Source organism: Choloepus didactylus, chromosome 4 (genome assembly GCF_015220235.1).
Source record: "Choloepus didactylus isolate mChoDid1 chromosome 4, mChoDid1.pri, whole genome shotgun sequence".
Taxonomy (NCBI): Eukaryota; Metazoa; Chordata; class Mammalia; order Pilosa; family Megalonychidae; genus Choloepus; species Choloepus didactylus.
In genome coordinates this window covers 43,183,919-43,200,021 of record NC_051310.1, presented here as the reverse complement: position 1 = coordinate 43,200,021, position 16,103 = coordinate 43,183,919, and the positions used below count along the sequence as shown (strand labels likewise).

Genomic DNA, 16,103 nt, shown 5'->3' with positions numbered 1-16,103 from the left:
ATTCTTTTGAATAGGGATATCCAGTTCTTCGAACACCATTTATTGAAGAGACTGCCCCGGTTTAGTGGATTTGGGGGCCTTGTCAAAAATCAAATGACCATATATCTGAGGGTCTGTTTCTGATCTCTCAATTTTATTTCATTGATCAATATGTCTATATGTTTTAAAGTCACAAGTGTGAGTCCTCCCACTTCATTCTTTTTCAAGATGTTTTTGGCTATTTGAGGCCTCCTTAGCTTCTAAATAAATTTAATAACTAGCTTTTCCAATTCTGAAAAGTGGGCTGTTGGAATTTTGATTGGAATTGCATTGAATCTATAGATCAGTTTGGGTAGAATTGACATCTTCACAACATTTAGCGTCCTATCCATGAACATGTAATGTCTTTCCACCTGTTTAAATCTTCTTTGATTTCTTTTAGCAATGTTTCATAGTTTTCTCTGTACAGGTACTTAATATCCTTTGTTAAGTTTATTCCTAGATATTTGATTCTTTTGTTGCTATTGTGAATGGTATTTTTTTCTTAATTACCTCCTTATACAGCTCATTACCATTGTATAGAAATACTACTGATTTTTTGCATGTTGATTTTGTATCCCACTACTTTGCTGAATTTATTAGCTCAAGTAGCTTTGCCATAGTTTTTTTTTTGTTTGTTTGTTTTGTTTTTTTTTTTGAATTTTCCAAATATAGGATCATGTCATCTGCAAATAATGAGGGTTTTACTTCTTCCTTTGCAATGCGGATGCCTTTTATTTCTTTTTCTTGCCTAATTTCTCTAGCTAGAACTTCTAGCACAATGTTAAACAACAGTGATGACAGTGGGCATCCTTGTCTTGTTCCTGATCTTAGAGAGTTAGCTTTCCGTCTCTCATCATTGAGTATGATGTTAACTGTGGATTTTTTCGTATATGCCCTTTATCATGTTGAGGAGGTTTCCTTCAATTCCTACATTTTGAAGTGTTTTTATCAAAACACTAAATTTTGTTGAAGGCCTTTTATGTGTCAATCGAGATGATCATGTGGTTTTTCCTTTTTGATTTGTTAATGTGTTGTATTACATCAATTGATTTTCTTGTGTTGAACCACCTTTGCATACCTGCAATAAAACCCACTTGGTCATGGTGTATAATTCTTTTAATGTGCTGTTGGATTCGATTTGCAAACATTTTGTTGAGAATTTTTGCATCAATATTCATTAGGGTCATTGGTCTGTGGTTTTCCTTTCTTGTAGTATCTTTATCAGGCTTTGGTATTAGGGTGATGTTGGCTTCGTAGAATGAGTTAGGTAGTGTTCCCTCTTCTTCAGTTTTTTGGTGGTATTAATTCTTCTTGGAATGTTTGGTAAAATTCCCCTGTGAAGCCATCTGGTCCTGGCTTTTTCTTTTTGGGGAGGTATTTTATGACTGACTTAATCTCTTTTCTTGTGATTGGTTTGTTGAGGTCTTCTCTTTCTTCTCAAGTCAGTATAGGTTGTTCTTGTGTTTCTAAGAAATTGTCCATGCCATCTAAGTTGTCTAGTTTGTTGGCATACAGTTATTCACAGTATCTTTAAGATTTTTTTTTTTATTTCTTCAAGGTCTGTGGTAGTGACCCCCTCTCTTATTTCTGATTTTATTTATTTGCATCTTCTCTCTTTTTTGATTTTGTCAGTCTAGCTAAGGGTTTGTCGATCTTATTGATCTTCTCAAAGAACCAGCTTTTGGTTTTATTGATTATCTCTATTTTTTTAATTGTTCATTACATTAATTTCTGCTCTAATATTTGTTATTTCTTTCCTTCTGCTTGCTTTGGGAATCATTTGCTATTCTTTCTTCCTTTTCTCTACTTGTTCAGTTAGGTTTCTGTTTTTAGTTCTTTCTTCCTTTTTAATGTAGGCATTTAGGGTTATACGTTTCCTCCTCATCACTACATTCGCTTCATTGTATAAGTTTTGATATGTTGTATTCTCATTTTCATTTGTCTTGAGATATTTACTGATTTCTGTTGCAATTTCTTCTTTGACTCACTGATTGTTTAAGAGTGTTTTGTTTAACCTCCATGTATTTGTGAAATTTCCAGTTCTCCAGTGGTTATTGATTTCCAGCTTCATTCCATTATGACCAGAGAAAGTGGTTTGATAATTACAATATTTTAAAATTTGCTGAGACCTGTGTTTGCCCCAGAATATGGTCTATCCTGGAGACTGTTCCATGAGCACTTGAGAAGAATGTATATCCTCCTATTTTGGTGTGTAACAATCTATATACATCTGTTAGATCAATCATTTATTGTAATATTTAGATTCTTTATTTCCTTATTGATCTTCTGTTTATTTGTTCTATCTATTGAAGAAAATGGTGTGTTGAAGTTTACCACTATTATTGTAGAGTCATCTATTACTCCCTTCAGTTTTGCCAGGGTTTGCCTCATGTACTTCGGAGCACCTTGGTTAGGTGCATAAATATTTATGTTTGTTGTTTCTTCTTGGTCTATTGCCCCTTTTATTAATATGTGGTGTCTTTCTTTGTCTCTTATAACATTTAAAGCCTGTTTTGTCTCATATTAGTATAGCTCCTCCAGATTTTTTTTTTGTTGTTATTTTTTGCGTGGAATGTCTTTTTCCATGTGTTCACTTTCAAGCTATTTGTCTCTTTGAGTCTAAAATAAGTCTCCTGTAAACAGCATATAGATGGATCATTTTTATCTCTCTGCCAGTCTGTGTTTTTTGATTGAGGAGTTTAATCCACTAACATTCAGTTTATTACTATAAAAGCCACCCTTACGTTGACCATTTTATCCTTTGGCTTTTATTTGTCAGATCTATTATTTTTCTCTCTTTTTATCCTTCTACTTACCATTACTGATAATTATCATTTCTATCTTCTCCTCCAAGCTTCTCTCTCCTATAGTTTTTTAAATTATTTTTTTATTGTGAACTTTAATATATATACATAACAGTGATAACTTTCAGTGTACGATTTCACAAGTAGTTAGAGAGTAAATCTCAAAAGAATGTCATGGGTCACAGTTCCACAACTTCAGCCATTTCCATATTGTAAAATATAACATACATACAGAAAGGTGTCATCTCTCGATGTACAGCTCTACAAACAGTCATGTAGGTAATTTCAAAAATTGTTATGGGTTACAGTTCCACAATTTCAATTCTTTCCTTATTATGTAATACAAGATGTATACAGAAAGGTGAAATCTTCAAGGCACAATTCAATGAGTAGCTATAGAGCAAATCCCAAGGGATGCTGTAGGGTACAGTTCCACCATGTCATTTACCTCCTTCCAAACATTCCAACACCCCAGCATCCAAATATGTGTGTATATATGTATAAAAACACGTATACACACACACACACACACATATATAATTATATAAAGTTTAAGTATTCATAGACCTTTGTTCAGTCTTATCTTGTTTATTGCTACTCCTTCCTCTCACTAAATCTCTTTCTCCATCTTCAGGGGTGTCTAGGCAGTGAGCACCCTAACTTGTTCACATTAAAACGGGGTGTCGACATTATGGGGAGGGGGGCTGCATCTGATAGTTGATCTTAAAGAGGCTGTTGCCTCTGGTTTTTAGGACTCCTCTTGTGTAGGAACACTGTCATTTTTTTTTTTTCAGGGAGCAGAACTCCCTTTAGTATTTTTTGCAGGACAGGTGTCTTGTTAACAAATTAGGCTTCTGTTTATCTGTGAATATTTTAAGCTCTCACTCACTTTTTAAAAAAAAAATTGTCAGAGAAGTTATGAGTTTACAGAACAATCATGCAAGAAATACAGGATTCCCATCCACCACCCCACTACCAACACTTGCATTGGTACAGTTGATAACAATTGTTGCTATTGATAACACTTTTTTTGTAATTCTACTATTTTTTTAACAGTAGTTACATTTGTTACAACTGATGAAAGATTATTAAAGTAGTACTGTCCATAGTTTATGTAGGGGTATTTTTCCCCCATATTCCCGACTTCATTATTATTATTATCATTATATTCATGCATGTCATTATTTTATTACTCATCTACCCATACACTGGATAAAGAGAGTGTCAGTCACAGGGTTTTACAATCACGTGGTCATATGATAAAACCATATTGTTATACAATCTTTATCAAAGATCAAGTCTACTAGATTACAGTTCACCAGTTTCAGGTCTTTTCTTCTGGCTATTCTGATACACTACTAACGAAAAAGAAGTTATCTATGTAATTAGTCAGTAGTCATAGTCATTTGTCAAATCCTAATCTCTCAGTTAAACCTCTTCGCTCTCATTTGATCATTCTTTCCATCATTAGGGATAGCTGGGTGATGACCATTTTAGGTTCTTCATGCTGGAAAGGGGTATTGACCCTATTGGGTAGAGGAATGGAAATTGTTGATGTTCTTGGAGAGACTGGTACCTCTGGGTTTCAGGGCTTATCTGGCATAGGAACAATCTGGAGGCCTTAAGTTTCTGAAAAAATAAACTTACTAAGTAATACATTTAGAGGGTCTTAGATAGAGCCCAGACTATTCTTTAGGGTTTTCAGGAGTACTATTGGTTGGGGCTTGGCATACAGTGGCAATTTGCAATATCTGGTCGAAGATTGTGTAAGAGTAACCTCCAGAATGATTTCTTGACTCTATTTGAAATCTCTTAGTCACTGAAACTTTCTATATATTTTTTCTTCTCCCCCTTTTGAGCAGGAAAGGATTCTCAATCCCATGATGCCAGGGAGACTTACACCCCTAGGTCTCCTTCACTTTTGAAGGACAATTTTGCTGAATAAAGAATTCTTGGCTGGCAGTTTTTCTCTTTCAGAATCAATATATGTACCACTGCCTTCTCAACTCCATGGTGCCTGATGAGTAGTCAGCACCTAGTCATATATGGCTTCCCTTGTATGTGGTGAATTGCTTTTCTCTTGCAGCTTTCAGGATTCTCTCCTCTTTGGCATTTGGCATTCTGATTAGTATGTGTCTTGGAGTGGGCCTATTTGGATTTATTCTATTTGGAGTACATTGGGCTTCTTTCATTTGTATGTTTATGTTTTTTTTAAGGGTTAGGAAATTTTTTGCAATTATCTCCTCACATTTTCTTCCTGGCCTTTTGTCTTTTCTTCTCCTTCTGAGACACCTAAATTCTTATACTTTTGTGCTTCCTTTTGCCAATCATTTCTCCAATATCCAGTTCATATTTTCCCTTTTTTTCTCCATTTGTTTTTGTGCTTTTGAATTCAGTTGTTTGTCCTCTAGTTCACTGATTCTTTCTTCTGCCTTTTCAGATCTGCTGTTGTACGTCTCTATTTTTAATTTCATCTACAGTATCTTTCATTCTGTAAGATCTGCTCTTTTTCTGCTTATTATTTCAAATTCTTCTTTATACTCTTCTTTCCTAGTGTTTTCTCGATATCCTTTATCTCTAACCATCTTGTTGAAGTTATTTAGGAGATTTGTTTGAACATCTTTGATGAGTTGTTCCAAATTCTGTGTCTCCTTTTCTTTTTAATTTGATCATTTGGCTTGGCCATATCTTCTTGTTTCTTGATGCGCCTTGTGATTTTTGCTGGTTTTGAGGCATCTGATGATCTTGATAAGATTATTTTGAAAGGTGGTTTCCCTCTCTTGTTTTTTTGTTGTTGTGTTGAAGGTCTCCTTTGGCACTTGGTTTGTCAATATTTCCCAGCCAAACCAGGGCTGGAGTCTCCTGCAGGGGGTTCAACCCCTTTCTGAAGGCTCTTAGAAAGTGGGTAGGAAAGCTCCTTGCCAGAATATACTTTCCCCATCTTCCCAGCAGATGGCATTCTTGGGCCCCCTACTTCCCATAGCCCTGCCTCTCCCCGATCTCAGCAGCCTGCTGGGCAGGGTCCAGACCTGGTCAAGGCTGTGGACCCCATAGGGTCATCCTCTCCAGCCAACTGTTAGCTTAGGACTGTTCTACTTCTCCCTCCTTTCCTGAGGTGAGGGCCTTCCTGTCTCCTGCAGGTCTGGGCAGGCTGGAAGCTGCTGGCCCTGGGGGTGGGAGATAGGTGTTGTGTACCATGGCAAAGACTCCGCTTGTGGGTACAATGAAGCTGGGGGTTCCCAGACTACCACATGGAGACTCCAGGCTGCAGGACTGAGAGTGTCAACTTTACTGGCCTGCAGCCAGCTCAGGAGTATGCTGTGTTTCCCCAGCTGGCAAGACCCAGGCCATTGCACAGCCACCAGTCTTGGGTGGGGCAAGGGCGCCTGGTGTTCCAGTGGAGCTTCCTCTCTCACCCTTGCCTCTTTGCTTGTGAAAACAGCTGAGCCATATGTACTCTGGTCCCCTATGCAGAAAGGATCAAGGCTGCAGGACCCAGAGGGTCTCCCTCACCACCAACTGTCAGATCAGCACTACTCTTCTTTACCCCTCAACTTCTGAGGGGAGGGACTCCCCAACTCCCCCAGATCTGGATACCCAAAGCAGCTGACATTGGGGGTGTGGGTGGGGCACTGGGAACCACTGGGTCTCTGTATGTGGATGTAATGGATCTGCTGGCTCCCAGGTTCCTGCCTGGAAAGACTCTAGGCTATGGTACTGAGAGGGTCAACTTCACTGGCCAGCATCTGGGCCTGGAGTATACTGTGTTTCACTAACTGGCAAGACCCAGGCCAATGCACAGCTGCCGGCCTCAGGTGTAATTGTATTTGAGTTCACTCACCCCTGTTTTTCAGTTGTAGTTCCTCCACTTTTTCATCCAGCTCTTCCTTATATGTTGCAGTGGTCCTTCTCTGGTCACCTGAGCTCTGAAACCACTGCTTTGGACAGTTTTTGCCTGTTTTCTACTTGTTTTTGGTGGAGGAGTGAGTTGTGTCTGTCCATATTCTATCATCTTCTTGGAAGTCCTGTGTAATTCCTTTTAAAAGAGGAGCACTTCTAACCTTTTCCTGGCGCTTTCTACTACAGTAAATTCATTGATTGTAGGATTGATGGCTAGCATTATTTGTGTCAGGAATGAGTGGCTTTGGGCAATGGTACAGTGAGAGTTATGGAGGGGCATTAAATATAGGAGGGTAAATTAGATGACATGCAAGGGGTAGTTGGCAGCTTTTTATCTCAGGCCAGACCCATAGCAATTAATATGCAGATGATTCGCCCACAGAGGAGGAGATTTTAAAAATAAATTTAGGAGGGTTTCAGGGATAATGTTTTGGGGGTAGGTGAGCTAAGAGTATCAAATAGCTTGTTTGTAGCATGGCCCTTAAAAAAATCAATGATTCTCAGTTATGGGAGGAAGGCAGGTAGTTTTACCCCCTAATGTTTCAGAAATTTGTAGAGGAGGTATGCAACAATAAACAGTTTAATAAATGTTTTGCAATGATGGAGAGGTGGGAATCTAGGGATGCTAGATGTCTTGTAACGTGAGGATGTTGAGACTGATAGGGTTTTATAAAATAACATTTTATTTTTTTTGCATTTTGTTAGGATACATTTCAGCATGATATAATTGATACTCATCTTAGTTGAGCTATATAGCAGTACTGTAAAAACAGAGGAGTACTTTTTTAAAAAAAGTAAATAAGGCAGGTATTATTTTTCCAATTTAGAAGTAAGGAAACTGGGGCTCAGAAATCATGTGATCTGTCCATGGCTAGTCAGTGGTCGCGCTGAGATATGAAGTTAAGTCCTCTTTGCACTAAACTATGGTTGGAAAAAATGATTAACTCTGAGAAAAGATCCAAATAGTGTTCACTCATTCATTCATTCAACCTTTTCTCTAGACATTTTACTCTGTAAATTCAGCTTTGCCACATTTTCCATTGGGTTTCAAGTCTTTTTGATTTGAAGGAGTTTTGGGTATATCATCTAGATATTAATTCTGTCAGTTTAACACAGTGCGAATATCATTTTTGGTGGGACTGTTATCTTTGATGTCCTTTGTTGAAGAGCAATTCTCTATTTCAAGTTCTTGCCTTATTGTTTTGGTTCTTAATTAAGAAGTTTCCCCCCACCATCAGGTCCCAAAGATATTCTTCTAAGGTTTTTTCCTAATACATGTATAGTTTTGTCTTTCATATTCATGTGTTTAATCCAAAGGAACCCATCAAGGATACATTTATTTTAAATTTTAATATAAACTGCCATATTCCCCTCCAAAAATACCATACACTTTTTGTTTTAATTGAGATTGTTCACATACCATACAATTAGCCAAAGATCCAAAGTTTACAATCATTTGCCCCGGTACCATTATACAGCTGTGTATCCATCACCACAATTAATTTTTTTTAAATTTTTAGAACATTTTCATTACTCCAGAAAAGAAATAAAGATTAAAAAAAGGAAATTCAAGTCCTCCCATACCTCTTAGCAACCCTCTCCATTGTTGACTCATAGTATTGATGTATTACATTTGTTACTGCTGATGAAAGAACATTAAAATATTACTAACTTTAGTATATAGTTTGCAATAGGTATATTTTTTCCCTATATGCCCCTTGTGCTGGTTTGGATGTATTATGTCCCCCAAAATGCCATTATCTTTGATGCAGTCTTCTGTGGGCAGCAAACGTATTGGTGTTGATTGGGTTGGAGACTTTTGATTGGATGTTTCTGTGGAGATGTGATCAGTCAGCTGTGGGTGAGATCTTTCATTGGATAATTTCCTTGGAGGTGTGGCCCTGCCCATTCAGCATGGGCCTTGATTAGTTTACTGGAGCACTATATAAGCTCAGACAGAAAGAGTAAGGTTGCTACAGCCAAGAGGGACACTTTGAAGAACGCACAGGAGCGGAGACAGGAGCTGCAGATGAGAGACAGTTTGAAGACGGCTGTTGAAAGCAGACTTTTGCTCCAGAGAAGCTAAAAGAGGACAAATGCCCCAAGAGGACTGAGAGGGACATTTTGGAGAGAAGCTGAAGCCTAGAGAGGAACATCCTGGGAGAAAGCCATTTTGAAACCAGAACTCTGAGCAGATGCCAGCCACGTGCCTTCCCAGCTAAAAAAGGTTTTCCGGACACCATTGGTCACCTCCAGTGAAGGTACCCAATTGTGGATGCATTACCTTGGACACTTTATGACCTTAAGATTGTAACTGTGTAACCATATAAACCCCCTTTATAAAAGCCGATCCATTTCTGGTGTTTTGTGTTCTGGCAGCATTAGCAAACTGAAACACCCCTCTATTATTAACTTCTGGTTCTAGTGTCATACGTTTGTTCTGGTTCATGAAAGAGATTTCTAATATTTGTTCAGTTAGTCACAGATGTTGCCCACTACAGGGTTCACTGTTTTATACATTCCCATCTTTTAACCTTCAACTTTCCTTCTGGTGACATATGTGACTCTGAGCTTCCCCTTTCCACCACATTCACGCACCATTCACCACTGTTATATATTCTCACAACATGCTGTTGTCACCTCTATTCATTTCCAAACATTTAAGTTCAACCTAGTTGAACATTCTGCTTATAATTGGCAACCACTCCCCATTCTTTAGTCTCATTCTATATCCTGGTAACTTATATTTCATGTCTATGAGTTTACATATTATAATTAGTTCATGTCAGTGAGACCCTGCAATATTTGTCCTTATATGTCTGTTTTATTTCACTCAATATAGTGTTCTCAAGGTTTCTTCATCTACCCATTCTTTAAAGACGGTTTTGTTCACACAGTATACATTGCATCCTAAGTAAACAATCGATTGTTCCCTGTATAGTCACATATTTATGTATTCACCACCATCACCAGTATCTGTATAAGGACATCTCCACCTCTTCCACAAGAAGGAGGAAGAGTCAAAGAAGGTAGAGAGACAATAGAAAAAGAAAAAAGAGAAAAAAAAAAAAAACATGACAACTAGGAAGCAAAAAAAGGAAAGAGAGCATTAAACTAAAGTAGAATAAAGAATCAGACATTACCAATGCCAAGAGTCCCATACCCCCCCTCCCTTATGTCCCCCTCTCATATGCATTTAGCTTTGGTATATTGCCTTTGTTACATTAAAGGAAGCATAATACAACGTTTCTGTTGTAGTCTCTAGTTTGTATGGATTGTATTTTTCCCTCAATACCTCCCTATTTTTAACATCTTGCAGTGTTGACATTCATTTGTTCTCTCTCATTAAAAAACATATTTGTACATTTATTTACATTTGTTGAGCACTCTAGGTTTCATTGAGTCATACAGTCCCAGTCTTTATCTTTCCTCTTTCCTTCTGGTGTCCCACATACTCCTACCCTTCCTCTTTCAACCATGCTCACAGTCATCTTTGTTCAGTGTACTTACATTGCTGTGCTACCATCACCCAAAATTGTGTTCCACACCTCCCACTCCTGTCTTTTCCTATCTGTCTGTAGTGCTCCCTTTAGTATTTCCTGTAGAGCAGGTATCTTGTTCACAAACTCTGTCATTATCTGTTCAGAGAATATTTTAAGCTTTCCCTCATATTTGATGGACAGTTTTGCCAGATATAGGATTCTTTGTTGGTGTTTTTTCTCTTTCAGTATCTTAAATATATCACTCTACTTCCTTCTTGCCTCCATGGTTTCTGCTGAGAAATCCACACATAGTCTTATCAAACTTCCTTTGTATGTGATGGATTGCTTTTCTCTTGCTGCTTTCTCTCTTTGTCTTTGACATTTGATAATCTGATTATTAAGTGTCTTGGTGTAGGCCTATTGAGATCTATTCTGTTTGGGGGTACGCTGTGCTTCTTGGATCTGTAATCTTATGTCTTTCATAAGAGATGGAAAATTTTCGTTGATTATTTCCTCTATTATTGCTTCTGCCCCTTTTCCTTCTCCTTTCCCTCTGGGACACCCATGACACATACATTCATGCATTTCCTATTTCATTCAGTACCCTGAGATGTTGCTCATATTTTTCCATTCTTTTCCCAACTGTTCTTTTGTGTGTAGGATTTCAGGTGCCTTGTTCTCCAGTTCCTGATTGTTTTCTTCTGCCTCTTGAGATCTGCTGTTGTATGTTTCCATTGTGTCTTTCATCTCAGGTGTTGTGCCTTTCATTTCCATAGATTGTGCCAGCAGTTTTTTTGAACTTTCGATTTCTTCCTTATGTATGCCCAGTGTTTTCTTTATAGCCTTCATCTCTTTTGCCATGTCTTCCCTGAACTTTTTGAATTGATTTAGCATTATTTGTTTCAGTTCCTGTATTTCAGTTAAGTGTGTTTTCCTTTGACTGGGCTATAATTTTGTTTTTCTTAGTGTAGGTTGTAGTTTTCTGTTGTCTAGGCATCTGGTTTCCTTGGTTATCCTAATCAGGTTTTCCCAGACCAGAATGGGCTCAGGTCCCAGAAGGAGGAAATATTTAGCATCAGGTTTCTCTGAGGGTGTATCTTAGAAGATTGACACACCCTGTGAGGCCTCAAGCTGCTGTACTTTTCCTAACCTGCCCAGCAGTTGGCACCTGTCAGCCTGTAGCTTCCAGACTGGTGTAAGGAGCTATGGCCCGTGGCTGTTTTCCCCCAAGCTCTGGGGTCTGATTCGGAATGGAAGGCAGGTAGTAGAGCTGGGCATCACCTCTTTCGTCTTAGGGAAGATACATCCCTAGGGAGTTTTCATTTGTATTTAAATAGGTTCTTTGTCTCTCTGACTCTGCTCTCTCCACCCTTGTCAGGGTCAGAGTGCTGCGAATTACAAATGGCTGAGGCTTTCTCCACTGCATAGTGCTGCGATCTGAAGATGGCTGAGGCTTTCTCCACTGAACCATTCAGGTTGAGATTGAGAAAAAGGGACAGAAAGCTCCCTTTCATGGCCAGTCCACTTCCCCCCAGTTTCACCTGCTGGCCAGAGACAGCACCCGGTACTCTGGGCTCTCCCTCCTGGCACAGAGAAGGCCCCTGGCTCTTCAAGATCACCTGTCACTAAAAACCTCTGTCTGCTTTTTGGGGATTGCAGCTTGCATTGAGTAGTCCATGTTTGCTAATTAAAACCCCAGTTGGAGCTGGACTGAGGAATATACGCTTGTTCAGAGAGTGCTGCTCTCTATCACAGTGAGGCTTTGCAGTTTGGGCTGCGGGGTGGGGGGGTTAGGGGGCTCCCAGCTTGGATCCGCAGTTACTACTCACAGATTCCATGCTGCAATCGCAGGCATTCCTGCCAGTCCAGGTTGGTGTACAACGTGTGGATACTCATGGTTGTCCCCCAGAAGTTATTCCAGATCATTTACTAGTTGTTCCTGGTTGTTTATTAGTTGCTCCGGGGGGAGTAACTAACTTCCACTCCTCAGTATGCTACCATCCACCATACACTTTTATATTCCCACGAACAGTTTTTTAAGAGCCCCCTTCATCAACATTTTATGTTTTTAGTCTTTTTAATTTTTGTCATACTTATGGGGAAGAAGTGACATCACATTTTAACTATTGTGGGCCAACATCTTTTCATGTGTTGATTACGCATTTATAATTCTTTGACAGATTATCTAGAAATACACTTTGTCCATTTTTCTCGTGTGTGTGTGTGTTCTTTATGGATTTATAGGGACACCTATTATGTAGTTTTTCTCTCAATCTGTCATTTATCTTTTAACTTTGGTTATGCTATCTTTTATATATATGAGATTTTCTGTAGTCAGTCTTTCAGTCCTGCTCTTTATAGGTATAGTTTTGAAATTTTTGTTCTCAGAACCCCTAAACTGTTTAATTTATGTAGATTTTACCAGTTGATATTTACCATGTTAGAAATTTAAACAGAGAAATTTTAAAAATATTTTATGATTAATTCATTAAAAAGACAATAATAAATCCATTACAGATTATATGTTGTATTAGCCAAGGTTACAACAGAGAAACAGAACTAGTAGGACATATATAGTAAGAGATTTATCGGAAGGAATTGGCTTATACAATTACCAGCAAGACTGAATTCTATAAGGCTGGCGGTCAAGGAAGGCAGGAACTGAAACGAGTCCACAGGTGGCATTTCTTCTTTTCCAGGAAGCCTCAGTTCTGGTCTTTCAACTGATTATATCAGCCCACCCAGAATATCTAGAATAATCTTTCTTACTTAAAGTAAACTGATTATAGACTTTAATCATATCTATAAAATGTCTTCATAGAAACACCAACACTAGTGTTTAATTGAATTACTGGGGAATATAGTCTAGGCAGTTGACACAAAACTGACCATCTCTCTATTTTCTAAATGGAAAATAGCTATATTTTCCAAAACTAAAAAAATATGAGTAGCATTGTATACATTTTTGCAAATCTCTTTAATGTCTAACTTAAGAGAGGGCAATGGATCCTCATATCTGCTTCTATTGCTATATGTTATTTTCATTGAAATGTATGAAGGAGATCTGGTGTCACACAAATAATGCAGTTGGAAAAGAGGAGATTATTTTAATAGGCTTTTCAGATAGTTATAAATATTCTTTGATACTACACCATAACTTGATGAGCGTTAGTTGCTTAAAGGTAGTTGTAATGTGAATTTGAAACCATATTAATGGTCAGCTAAGAAGGTGGCATAAGACACTCTAGGATGCCATTCCCTGTAGAATCTTGGAACAACCAACTAAAACTCGCAGAGCCATCTTCCTCAGAACTCCAGAAAACAGTTAAAGGGTTGCAGTAACTGGGTGAGTGCTAAGTCAAGACAGTGCAACTTTTAAAAAAAGGAAGCTTGGCATTGACCTATTTTCTTTCTTGAAATCATTTATTTAACCTTTGTATAAAATTATGATGTATGATATTTCATCATTTTTGGTCTAAACCAAAATGTCTGCTGCATAGTCTGTCACACTCTGTGACACACTATGGATCTTGTATTTGAGTTGAGTTTAAAACCCATAATTTTTCAATTTTTTAAAAATACCAGTGCTCCTTACAGTTGTTAATGTGAATCCCACCCCTGCCCCCCAACTCTACTGCTTTCCTTTTTGGGTAGAAATTGATATCATACCCCTGAGAGTAGAGGATTTTGTGATGCAAACAAAGGATAATTTTGAGGTATAGAATGGGTGTTACGAAGGCAGCTAAGGCTTTTGGGACAGTTCTGGAGAAATGACAAAGTCCAGGAAGGAGAAGAAGGATGTAAAGCAGGAGATACGATTGAAATCAAGACACTTTCAGATGTTTCTTATTTTTTCTTTGGGCTGCTCTTTTTGGTAGTTTGCCTTTAGTTCCTTGATCTCATTCAGTTATTAATAATTGGTCCAGTCCATCATATTACATGGCCAAAATATTTCCCAAGGTGAGATCACTCAGGTTTGCAGGTTTCCATTCAATCTTGTCAGTTTCTATAAGCAGGAGTGGTCTTATTAATATATGACTTTACCCTTTCAGGCTAATATTTTCCTCTAGCTCTGACATTCTCTCAAGGCATTAATATAATAATGGATCTCATAACCCATTTATTCATTGCTTCACCCTCAGCTATTAATTCTCTTCTCCATTTGTCATTTATTTTTACCCATGCCTTTGCACCTTTGGATGGGACTTTAGTTTTAGTCCCAGTGTTGGTCCAGATTGCTGGAAATGGTACTAGTCTAGCAAGCACCTCTCCCTCCATCCACTCCCATTCATATAGGATAGGGTTACATAGGTACAAATCTAGTGGTCTATCTTGACCACCAGGCAATATGTCAGCATTCACTGTCAGCCCCACTTGTTCCAGATGAGTTAAAGACACACCCCCACCTCTCCCCACCTCCCCACCCAACACCTAGGAAATCTAACATTAGGATTTAAAAGTCTAGTTACAGATTCTTGCTTAGGAATTATCTAGGCTTCCAGTACTTTCAGTTCAGCCTTGGTCTTGACACCACTACATCAGGTAGGAAAAAGGAAAGTTGAAGTGATATGAGGAAAAAGTAGATATTTGAGGTGATGAGAGGAAGAAATGTATAGTCATACCAGAATTGTATCAGCATCCTTCCCCCTAGCTCCTCTTTCCCAGATCCACCGTCTCTTGGTTCCCTTTATGTTGAGTGTGAGCATACACTTGTGAAGGTGTGTGCTGTTTTAGAAACCAGTGTTTCAATTGCCCATTCCAATTTTCTGTCAAACCACTGCTCTGAGGATAAAAGTCTGTTTCTGGGTGTGAAGTAATGTGACTCAGCAGACCAAAGTGGTGCAGTATCTTCTGTCAGTTCTTTTACAGTATTTTGAGCTTTTGCATCTACCATCAGGTCATCAAAGCCCAGTTTAAAGTATCTATTCCTGTCAGGAACCACTTGAAGCCTGCTGTAGCTACTGGCATTAATCTGACTTGCCAGCTATATGCAGTTCTCCCACCCACAGAATTTGCCCCCTACCCAACTGCAGTTTTTTGTCTCTTTGGGCAGACAGAACAGTTCTTTTTGGCATTTTGTGCCTCACTGAGCACAAGAAAAATATGCCTAGACTCCAGCACATCTCTGCATTGCTGCAGTCCCCAATGTCCACTCATTTCATGGACCCAGGTGGCCACCTTAAGCGAGCACACCAGGATAACCATTCATAGGTCTTAATCATCTTCTGGTACAGGAAAGGGGTTCTTCTGTTGACTGTCAATGTGTCCTACTTTAATTCACCCTTCCAATTCCCTTAGTGATTTCCATAGGTCATGTCTCATAGGGATATCTTTTTAATAGGCCATTTTTCCATTGCCTTTCTGCCTGACCATGGTCACTGACCATGACTCAATAAAAACCTAAACACATAGGCACACAGCATGTAATTCAGGTCACTAAGTTGATTTGTTTTCACCTTCTGTGATCAGTCTTTCTATCTGCCAGTCTTAATGATGTGGCCTTCCAAACAGGATGCTGTCTGTTTACCCGGAACTGACATCTATAAACTGCAGGTCTTTGTTGGCCAGTTGAGAGCTGTTTTACAGGGTACCACCCAAGTGTCAATAGAAGAGAGGTCACTGCTCGTGAATACCTCCTTGCATCTCCCCATGGTGAGTTTCTGTTTAAATCATATCTGCTTTTATAGAACTCTTCTGGGCATTGCCTTCCTTATTAGAGTATTTCTCCAATATCATGCAGGATATTATAGGTATTTCAGGATTCAAAGTTATCTTTTGTCCATCAGTTATAAAGGCAGCCTCAAAGTCCAGCATCCACTTAGTAACTGTCTCTCAAATGGAAATTTCCTGGTCCAGAGTCCCAGCCCGTGCCATAAATCACTAAGTATGCTCCACA

The 16,103-nt window shown here is 38.6% G+C and overlaps 1 protein-coding gene across 2 annotated transcripts in view; it reads left to right on the top strand.

Moving 5' to 3' along the window:
- The window catches only part of RAD51B (RAD51 paralog B), a 781,261-nt gene that overhangs the window by 106,794 nt on the left and 658,364 nt on the right, over window positions 1-16,103 (top strand). The window lies entirely within an intron of this gene.